The sequence below is a fragment of the Sorex fumeus genome, unplaced genomic scaffold (genome assembly GCF_029834395.1).
Source record: "Sorex fumeus unplaced genomic scaffold, SorFum_2.1 ptg000010l, whole genome shotgun sequence".
In the NCBI taxonomy this organism is placed as follows: Eukaryota; Metazoa; Chordata; class Mammalia; order Eulipotyphla; family Soricidae; genus Sorex; species Sorex fumeus.
The window spans coordinates 37488960-37499476 of record NW_026606067.1 but is presented as its reverse complement, the minus strand read 5'-3'; the positions used below and the strand labels follow the sequence as shown (position 1 = coordinate 37499476).

At 39.8% G+C, this 10517-nt stretch overlaps 1 pseudogene; it reads left to right on the top strand.

The window, feature by feature from the left end:
• The first annotated feature begins 8964 nt into the window (after positions 1–8964).
• Positions 8965–10253, top strand: LOC130020056 (voltage-dependent anion-selective channel protein 3-like; annotated as a pseudogene).
• The last annotated feature ends 264 nt before the right edge of the window (positions 10254–10517 follow it).

Genomic DNA, 10517 nt, shown 5'->3' with positions numbered 1-10517 from the left:
CTGTAGCACTGAGATGAATTTGGATTTGTAGTGCACATAGCCAATGATCATCCAAAGCAAAAATAAATGCATAGCACATCAGCTATAGATCATTGGAACACATGCCATCATGCTCAAATTTAATGGGTCTCAGGAGTAATTCTTTACCTCCCATGATATATTTCTTCCCTTAAATTGTGTAAGAATTGCCTCTCAGCAGTTCCTATTCCCAGAGGAAGGAGCTACTTATTACTTACTTAAGACCCCTACTCTCTTATTGCGACCCTCCGTCCTCAAGCAATGTCAGCTTTAAATAAGATTTCAACCCAGGGTAGAGTACATCTCCTATAGGGGATGTGAAAAGAATTCATCCTCTTTCTCACACATTTGGTCTTCAGAGAAATGCATACTGCCATCCTTTCTTTACTGGGGAGCATCTCCTGTCTTTATGACATATGGAACTTGGGGGTGAAAAAGTCTGCCAACATAGTAAGAGGTTAGTTTTTGTTAAGTAAATGCAAAGGAAGAATGTTTAAAACACAGAATATTGTATATCTTAGTTGATGAGAAAATTATGCTGAAATTAATACAAGATCAGAAATATCAAGAGGATAGAGATCATGTCATAATTTTAAAATTTACATCTATTCCAAATCTAAATAAATATATTTTAGAGACCCCAGAATCCTAGAGAATGAGAACCACTAAAACTAGATGAGGAATACTGTATTATATACAGGAAGACCAAAGTAATTTCTGGTAGACATCCGAAATAAGCAGCTGAACAATAAAATCTTTTCACAAGTTTCTGGAGCACTTTATTTAGTTAATGTGTAATACTACAGACAAATCACAAGACCTACTGACCAGTTTGTTGATTTCTTGACATACCAAATCTACAATCTCAGGTTCTCAGTGGCATCATTAGCAAATCTCCAGTTACCTTGGAGTAGGAAGGTGATGAAAAGCAAAGGCATTATTGTTAATTTTATAATTTTGTATCTTATTAAATTTTATAAATTCTATCTCCATTAATACTGCTAGAAAGACATCTGCCTTGCACATATTACTATGCCTAATATATACTAACATTTTATAACTTGAGGAAATGTATTTCAAAATTAGAACATTTTCATATATTATTTGCAATACTTCATATATAGAGAATATGTGTGTGTGTGTGTAAAATTTAATTTATGGAGTGTTATTCTAGTACTAGTATTAATACTAGATACTACTACTAGTATCTAGTATCTAGTTTAGGTGATACTCCTGACAATACTCAACCATGTCTCACTTGGTTGATAAATACATGGACCCTAAAGTTAGGCCTGAGAACAACCAAGGTGAAAATGTTAGTTCCTGGCCCACCATGGTGATGCTCAGAAGGTCATCTGGTGCCAGGGATGGAACCCTGGTCATGTGTATGCTCACAGAATTATCTCCTGGCTCCTTTTTTAAAATCTTTCAGCTATTACTCAGTTTTCTTTTAACTTATTCTCTTCCTATCCGTCCTCATCCACTTCACCCGACTGGATCTACCCCAGCTCAAGTATTCAACTTAGAACACCTTCTTTTCAACCACAGATATCCCGCTGAAGAGACTCAACATTTATCAGTTTTGCCATCTCCAAATCAGAAACAATGTTTGTTTACAGTGACTAATGGAAGTATGGATGCACAAAAAACTGAAAATGCAGTGAACTGAATATTCAAGAAACTTTTATAAATATTAACCTATTTCATAGAACAAGGAGAACAACCATTTGTGTATCTTCTCGTAAATAGGAATTAATGTTGGCTGGTGTTATGAAGTAATATCTTATTAAGGGTTCTTCCTTTCAAACCTTGTGACGAATGACTCACCGTTTTGTTCAATCCCTAGAACTGTCATATGAACTGAGTACAGTTTAAATGGTGCTGCTGTTTGTGTCTGGCAGCTTGGTTGTCTGTGATCCCAATGCCAAAAACAATTTCTTACTGCACTGTAGCAAGGTATGTATGAGTTCCACACTGGGGGAAAAATACTGCAATCACAACTGCTAGTCATCACTAAAACTTAAAGAGACTTGGAAATAACAAAAAACAATAGTATTCCCTGGGAGCATGAACAAAGTGTGTGCAAGCATCAAAAATAAAGAAATAAAATCCAAAGCACTTCAACTCTATTTACAACCCCTGGAAAATATTGAAATCGAATGTTTATTACTGAAAATGTCTATGAATATGGCACCTAACCAACATAATAACAAGAAAAGTAAAGCAAGGGAGAAAATGGAGAAATTAACATTGCATCAAGTTTATAATTATTATTTATATTATGAGTACTCTTATAAATTATAAATATATTTTATACAATACTAAAACTTTAAAAAAATTATATCACTTAATCACTTATCTTCCCGTTAATCGTCAATTTGCTCGAGTGGGCGCCAGTAACATCTCCATTTGTCCCTGTCGTGCGCTAGTGTAGCCCAATGGTATCTGTTCACTCTGGGAATACGAAGAGCCTCAAACCGATCGTTCATGATCTTGATAAAGAAGTGTGACCATCTGGTAGGTGGGCGGCCACGCAGTCTTTTGACATCCCGTGGAATCCAGTCGGTAACAGCTCTAGTCCAGCGGTCTTCTTTAAATCTCATCACGTGACCAGCCCATCTGATTTTTGACATCTTGGCAAATGAGACAGCGTCCCTGATTCTTGATCGTCGACGGATGTCAGAACTCCGGATTCTTTCTCTCATTTGAGTGAAACGTGATATTCCAAGCATAGCTCTTTCGATTCTTCTTTGGGAGACCTGAATAGCGTTCTCATCTTGTTTGCGTAGAGCCCAGGTCTCTGAGGCATATGTTAATGCAGGAAGAACAGTGGAATCAAAGAGATGTGCCTGGAGCTGGATGTTCTTTGTCCTCTTAGCTATTTCTTCGATGCTCTTGAAGGCGTTCCAAGCCGCTCTCTTCCTCCTGCATAGCTCGGGTGCCAGGTCATTTGTCATGTTGACTTCTCCACCTAGGTACACATAGCTGTTGCATTTGGAGATGATCGTTCCATTGAGAGCGAATGGGGTGTCAGGAACGAGGCTGTTTCTCATAAACATTGTCTTTGTATGATTCAGTTGTAGTCCTACCTTTCCACACTCACAGTCAAAGTAGGCCAGCATTTATGCCGCTTGGCTGATGTTTGGTGTTATTAAAACAATGTCATCAGCAAAGCGGAGGTGGTGTAGTTGCCGACCATCTATCTTCACTCCCATTCCTTCCCATTCCAGTCGTCGCATGATGTTCTCGAGGGTGGCACTGAAGAGTTTCGGTGAAATGGTATCACCCTGCCGAACCCCTCTCTGGACATCAACGATCACTTCTTTGTAGAATGGTGAGATCCTGGTAGTGAATCCGCAATACAGCTCACAGAGGATCTTGAGGTATTGGGCTTGAATGCCCTAATTTGCTAGGGCTTCAATGACCGCTTCTGTCTCAACAGAATCAAAGGCTTTCTTTAAATCTATGAACGTTAGACAGAGTGGCATCTTGCACTCCCGAGAAACCTCAATGAGCTTGGTTATCGTGTGGATATGGACGATGGTGCTGAATTCTTTGCGGAACCCAGCTTGCTCGCATGGTTGTCCTTCATCTAGTGTTCTGCCAATCCTATTTAGGATGATTTGAGTGAACAACTTGTAGATGACAGACAATAGGCAGATCGGGCGATAGTTGCCAACGTCATGGATGTCTCCCTTCTTGAACAGTAGTACGGTCCTGCTGGTTTTCCATTGGGACAGAACCTTGCATTCAGACAGGTAGCGAGTGAAGAGCTGAGCCAGTGTATTGATGAGTACTGATGGCAGGTTCTACAGGTGTTCAGGTCTGACCTTGTCTGGGCCGGGTGCTGTTTGCTTCTTTACCCAGGAAATGGCGTGTCGAATTTCAGAAGGGAGAACATTGGGAACGACATATCCATCCTGTGGAATTTGGTATGTAGGCAAGTGGACATGGCTATCAAAGAGATTTGAGTAGAAGTCATGGATAATCTTCTACATTGCCATTCTGGAGGATATGATAGATCCATCAGGACATCGGAGGGCAGTCATCTTGGTCTTGTAGTTGGCGAAGGACAGGCGGGCGTTAACAAAAACTTTTCCCGGCTTCTACTGCATCTACCAGCACTTCTGCTCTTCTCTCTTTGAGGTCTTCCTTGATCACATCTCTGCACTGCTTTGCGAGCTTGGACGTTATCTTGCGGTTGCCTGCGGCATGCGCCAAACCACTCTGGCGAATAAGCTCGTGTTTTTGAAGACAGGCGTTTTTTTGTGGCTATCTCTCTCTTGGCGTTCCTCGCACAATCATGGAGGTGCTTAACCAGTCGATCATATTCCTCGTCAATGTTGTCAACAATGGCATCTTCCCATGTTGCCACAATAGTGCCAAAGAGCTCCCAGTTGGTGGTCGTTCTGGGAGTTCTCATTTTTAAACTTTGAAGCCCTTTCTCCCTGCTCTGTGAAGTAGAATTTTGCACCAAGGAGACGGTGGTCCGATCCCGTTTGGAATTTTCGGACAACAGCGACATTGGTCAGGCAAAACTGTCGATTGAATATGATGTGGTCTATTTCCTTGTGGAATCGTCCACCGGAAGATTCCCATGTCCAATGTTTCGATTCAGCCTTCTGGAACTGTGAGTTACCATGGATGGTCTTGGTCGACATGATGAACTCAGACAGTCTCTCACCCTGTTCGTTCCATTCTAGGCCATGGGTCCCGATGTGAAGTTCTTCAGCTGATCTCGGTCCTATCTTGGCATTAAAATCACCTACATTGATCTTGTAGAAGATGTGGTCTTCTTTATAGAACTTCTCTAGCTCCATGTAGAACTTCTCAATTTCTCTTTCATCATAATGAAATGTTGGTGTGTAGACAACGAATAAAGAAACTGCTGGCAGTGAGCCACATCTATTCAAATGTAAACGTCCAATTTGGGTTGTTAGGCATTCGAATGAATCAATGCTCATGGCCAAGTTTGTGTTGACAAGGACACTGACGCCTCTGACACCTCTTTTATCGCATGTTCTGAGGAACAATTCTTCTCCAGTGTCAAAAACAGCATGGTGAGATTCATGCCTTCTTGTCTCGGTCAGAGCAATGATGTATTTGATCTTTAGCGCTTGTACCATCAAGTCCTCGATGGATGCATCTGATGCTAGCATACGTGTATTGAAAGTACAGATGATCATTTTTGTCTTCCTTCGTTGTGGCAGCCTAGTTCAGCCTTGAGATTTTATTGGCCTCTCCTTTCTTATCCTTCTCAGTGCTGCCATGTTGGTGAAGCCTTCATGGTCAGGTGAATGAGACCCATTGTAATTACTGGTTTTGGCATATCGAATACACAACAGATAGCTTGTATATATAAAAAAATTATATATACAAATGAATAATCTCCCGTTCTCTAAAAAATCTTTCCTATTTGCTACAACATCAATGAAAACGAGAGGTATTATACTAAGTGAAAAAGGTCAAAGAAATAAACCAACCAAGTACTGGATGATCTCACTCATAGTAAATAAATATAGATAAAGCCAAAGAATGAATAATATTCGGGGGAAACAGTGTCAACAACAGAACTGAGTTTCTGTAAGCAGGGTATGAAAGGAAAGGATATATGGTTTGCATAGAGGGTCTTTAAGCAACTTTGGTGGTGAGAGTGGTAACACTCCACCCTTAAAACAAATAGACATTTTACACGTTTTGACATAAATTTTATATCAATAGCTTAGAAATTTAAAAACTAACCATTGTTTGGTGCTGATGTGGTAGTACAGTAAATGAAGTGCTTGCCTTGCACGCAGCAGAAGCAGGTTTGACCCCCAGCACCCGATGCAGTCCCATGAAGCCTCCCAAGTGTGGCCCACAAACAAAACACACAGTCATTTGTGAAGTAGAAGGTAGGTAGGGAAGTTTGGCACTTGCCATGCATGTGGTTAAAATCAATTTGAATTTTCAGCACACATACGGTCCCCTGAGAATCACCAGGACTCAATCACAGAGCAAGAAAATAGCCCCGTGGTTCCACTGATGTGTCTTCTAACCCCAAGTAAGTATTAGTCTCCATCAGTGATAGAACACTTACCTTGCATGTGGTTTGATCCTTAACATCATTTAAAAAATAATAAAAATTTAATCCTTGGGCTGGAGCGATAGCACAGCGGGTAGGGCGTTCGCCTTACAAGCGGCCAACATGGCCGACCCGAGTTCGATTCCTCCGCCCCTCTCGGAGAGCCCTGCAAGCTACCGAGAGTCTTCGATATGCCAGACACAGTAACAAGAAGGTCTCCAATGGGGACGTTACTGGGCCCGCTCGAGCAAATCGACAATCAACGGGAGGGCCTTTACTTTACTTACTTACAAAGTAATCCTCAAATTAAAATACGTGTATAGTTATGGTTATGTCTGAGGCTTATCCAAGTGTGTGGAGAGTGGCTCCAGTAAGGCCTTGGTTGGGGCCTGGAAGTGTTCAGCTGTTGGGCCCTGGCGAGGATAGTCAGACACAGGGTAGGAGACTCTGCCTTGTGCTCTCCCGGGAGCTTGTTGTGATAATCTTTGGATCCTGGCCTTTGTTGGGGTTACACGGCAGTTGGAGGGTGTAACTGTTTAGCTACTGACAGGTCCAGTCCCAAACCGTGCAGGCTTAGAGATCTCAGTCCCGGGTCCCACACACCTGGGTTCCTCTGCCACGCAACCGGGATGAATGGAGACGTTACTGGCACCCGCTCGAATAAATCGATGAATAACGGGGATTAAGTGATTAAGTGATTAAGAAGTATAGTTATGGTTGTATGTGGATGAAAGCTTGAAATTATCAAAAGTTGAGCACTCATTAAATCTCACGTATGCTTGCATGTTTTATAGTTAACTGGTAGTGTTAGACTGTGTAATAAAAAGAACACATACACATATTTCCTGGTGTATATAAATTAGACTTCAGTTACATATTCATTACATAGTTTATTTTTCTTGCTTTAATTTCAATAATAACTCTGACTTTTATTGTTATAATTATGAGCTAAATTGCGTTCCATTGATGGAAATTATATAAATGAATGTTATAGATATTGTCAACAAAACATGAAATTTTCAAAACTTCATCAAATATTGTCAAATTTTTAATTAAAATAAGTTTTCATTCTTTAAATGATATTTTATTAAATGTGTTTTGTAGATGGTTAAAATTATGAGATACATATTTAATAAATTAGTATTGAATTTTAAATATAGTATAATACAATATTTCCATTTAGTGCTTTTGAAATTGAATTACCAAAAAATGAAAGAAAGAAAATTTAACCACCATTACATCTCATGATGGAGACGTTACTGGGCCTGCTCGAGCAATTCGATGAACAATGGGAGAACCGTGAACCGTGACATCCTGATAAAGTCACAATTCAGGGCTGGAGAAAGAGCTCAATGAACTGAGTTCATGGTATGCATGAAGGAGGCCCAGAATCAACCCCTAGCCCCACCTGGTAACCTATAAACAGATGGTAGGAACTTCCAAGCACAAAACCAATGGTCTTGATTACTGCTGGGTGTGATCCCAAAATAAAACAAAAAATAAGAAAAGAAACACTCAATTACTGCATTCTATGTCCTCTTCACTGCTAACATAAACTCTAAATTACCTCTAGATCATGATATAAACAAGTTTCAGAGTAAATGCCAAAGTTCTTTCATTGCAAAAACCCATTAGTCATCATTTACATGAGTTGTAAATCTCACACAATTTTATTTGTACCTCCAGAAGCAAAAATTGGAACAGGAAAATAAAGAGCTCCCCTTGTTACTGAAAAGTATGCTTCATTGTACTGCAAAATATATTACAGTTATACTATCTCAGAAGAAACATTTGACAAGTTAACTAATGTGTCTTTTCTGCCAATGAAGCATTTCTGTCTATCTAATCCTTCCTATACTATAAAGCAGTGTCAATCATATTAGGCAGAAACCTCAAACTTTTACCATGTTTGCACATTGTCTCCTTTAATTTCTAGGACATAGATCTAAGACATGGAGATGATTTTCACTATGGCCTGAACAGAGTAGTTGGCACAATGGAAGAATGGATGTTTAGGACTATAGGTTGTAGGGAGAGAAAGGAAGCTTCTGCTTTGGCCCTCTGGATTCTTCTCAGGTTGATTAGTCAAATAAACAGCTTAGGAAAAATAACTAAATCTTTACTCATAAAAACCCATATGAATTTAACCTTCTATTCCAGGAAACAGATTCTTTTTGCCAGGTCAAGTGTCTAGTGATTAGCAATTATATTTAATGTCAGAAGAATATCTGTTGAAGCAACAGCAGTAAATTTAAAAAGCTTGAAAGTGCTCTTCTCTCTTGTTTCAAGTTTAATCTAATCTAGACTTCTACATATGACTTATCCTACTGCAATATGTTTGTAAGTGATATGCAGTATTTCAAACTCCATCTGTAAGTATATGCCCAGAGGACCAAATAACCTGTGTAGCAGAGTGCAACTGGGTCTCATCCAATATTGGACATTCAGGTGAAAATATACTTAGAATATAAGAAAGGAAGAAAAGCTGCTCACCACAGCTTCTATGCAGTTTTAGATTCCATTTAACCAGGAAAACTCAACATTATAAAACAAATGAAAGACAGTTTAGGAATAACAAGTACTCTATTTTACAAACATAAGCTTAAAAATGAATTAAAAATAAGACACCCATCCCCCATTCCAAGAACTAAAGATTTACAGTCGCCAAAGGAAAACAAATATGTCAAATTGCTGCTTAGTCCTGTCCAAGCAAAAATCCAATCAGGGCAAGGTGACTTATCAAGTTGCCATGATGACCTATCACCATTATAAATATGACAATTCCTCAAACAAAAAGAAAAATGGGCTATCAATGGATATGTGTATATGGATATTAAATATGAAAAACAAGACATAAAATGGTCCACTAGCCTTGGCAGCGTTACCCCAGTGGTGCGGAGACGGGCCCTCCAGCTGAGATATGTGTAGCATGCCGACTTGCTGTGACCTAGGGAAGGCTGCCAAGGATGTTTTCAACAAAGAATATGGCTTTGGTATGGTCAAAATAGATCTAAAAACCAACTCTTGTAGTGGAGTGGAATTTTCTACTTCTGGTCATGCCTACACCGATAAGGGAAAGCAATGTGCAACCTAGAGACCAAATACAAGGTCTGTAACTATGGACTTACCTTTGTCCAAAAGATGAAACACAGACAATACATTTGGAAAATACAGACAATACACTTGGCTGACGGGTTGAAGCTGACTCTTAATACCATATTTGTACCAAACACAGGAAAGAAGAGCGGGAAATTGAAGGCCTCCTATAGGCGGGAATGTTTCAGTCTTGACAGTAGTGTTGACAATGACTTTTCTGGACCAACCATCTATGGCTGGGCTGGGTTGGCCTTTGAAGGTTGTCTTGCTGATTATCAGATGAGTTTTGATACAGCAAAATCCAAACTGTGTCAGAATAATTTTTCCCTGTATACCAAGGCTGCAGACTTCGAGCTGCGTACTCATGTGAACGATGGCACTGAATTTGGAGGATCTACCTACCAGAAGGTTACTGACAAGGTTGAAACATCAACAAACCTAGCTTGGACAGCTGGCAGTAACAACATCCGTTTTGGCATTGCTGCTGAATACAGGCTGGATTGTAGAAGTTTTCTATCTGCTAAAGTAAATAATGCCGGTCTGGTTGGACTGGGTTATACTCAGACCCTTCGACCAGGAGTCAAACTGACATTATTGGCTTTAGTTGATGGAAAGAACTTCAATGCAGGTGGTCGCAAGGCTGGGCTGGGATTTGAACTAGAGGCTTAATGTGATTTTGAGTGAAGCATAAGATTTTCCTCTGGAGGTGTAGAGAAATGAACCCACTATGTTTTGGCCTTAAAATTCTGTGAAATTTCAAAATGTTTTATTCTTCCAAAGAATTATAATCCTCCCCACACTGAAGTCTATAGAGATCACAGGTCCATTCTAAGGGAGGTGCTTGAAGGCATGCCTGGGAGTTGACATGTTTTGTGCCACATTTCAATGCAGTTCTTCAGTGTTATCTTAATCATTTTTCCTCAGCAACAATGAAGTGTCATGTTACACAGGAATGACCTGATCCTCCAGTTGGTGCATCAAGTCCTGCATGTCCCACATCACTTGTTCATGATCTTTTAATATATTGGTTTTTGTGCTACAGTGGAATCTTTGGTTTTGCATCACAGTAAAATAAAATAAAATAAAATAAACCCATTACACTTGAAAAAAAGTAAAATAAAATGGTCCTCTATTTCAGAGTCTAGATGTTATTAATTAAACATAAAGAGTTTTAGGTCTATCAAGAAATGTTGTTGAAAAGGGAATGCCCTGCCACAGAGGCAGGGTGGGGTGGGGGATGATGGGGGTGGGAGGGATACTGGAATTCGTGGTGGTGGGAAATGTGCACTGGTGGAGGGATGGGTCTTTGATCATTGTATAATTGGAACTCAAGCACAAA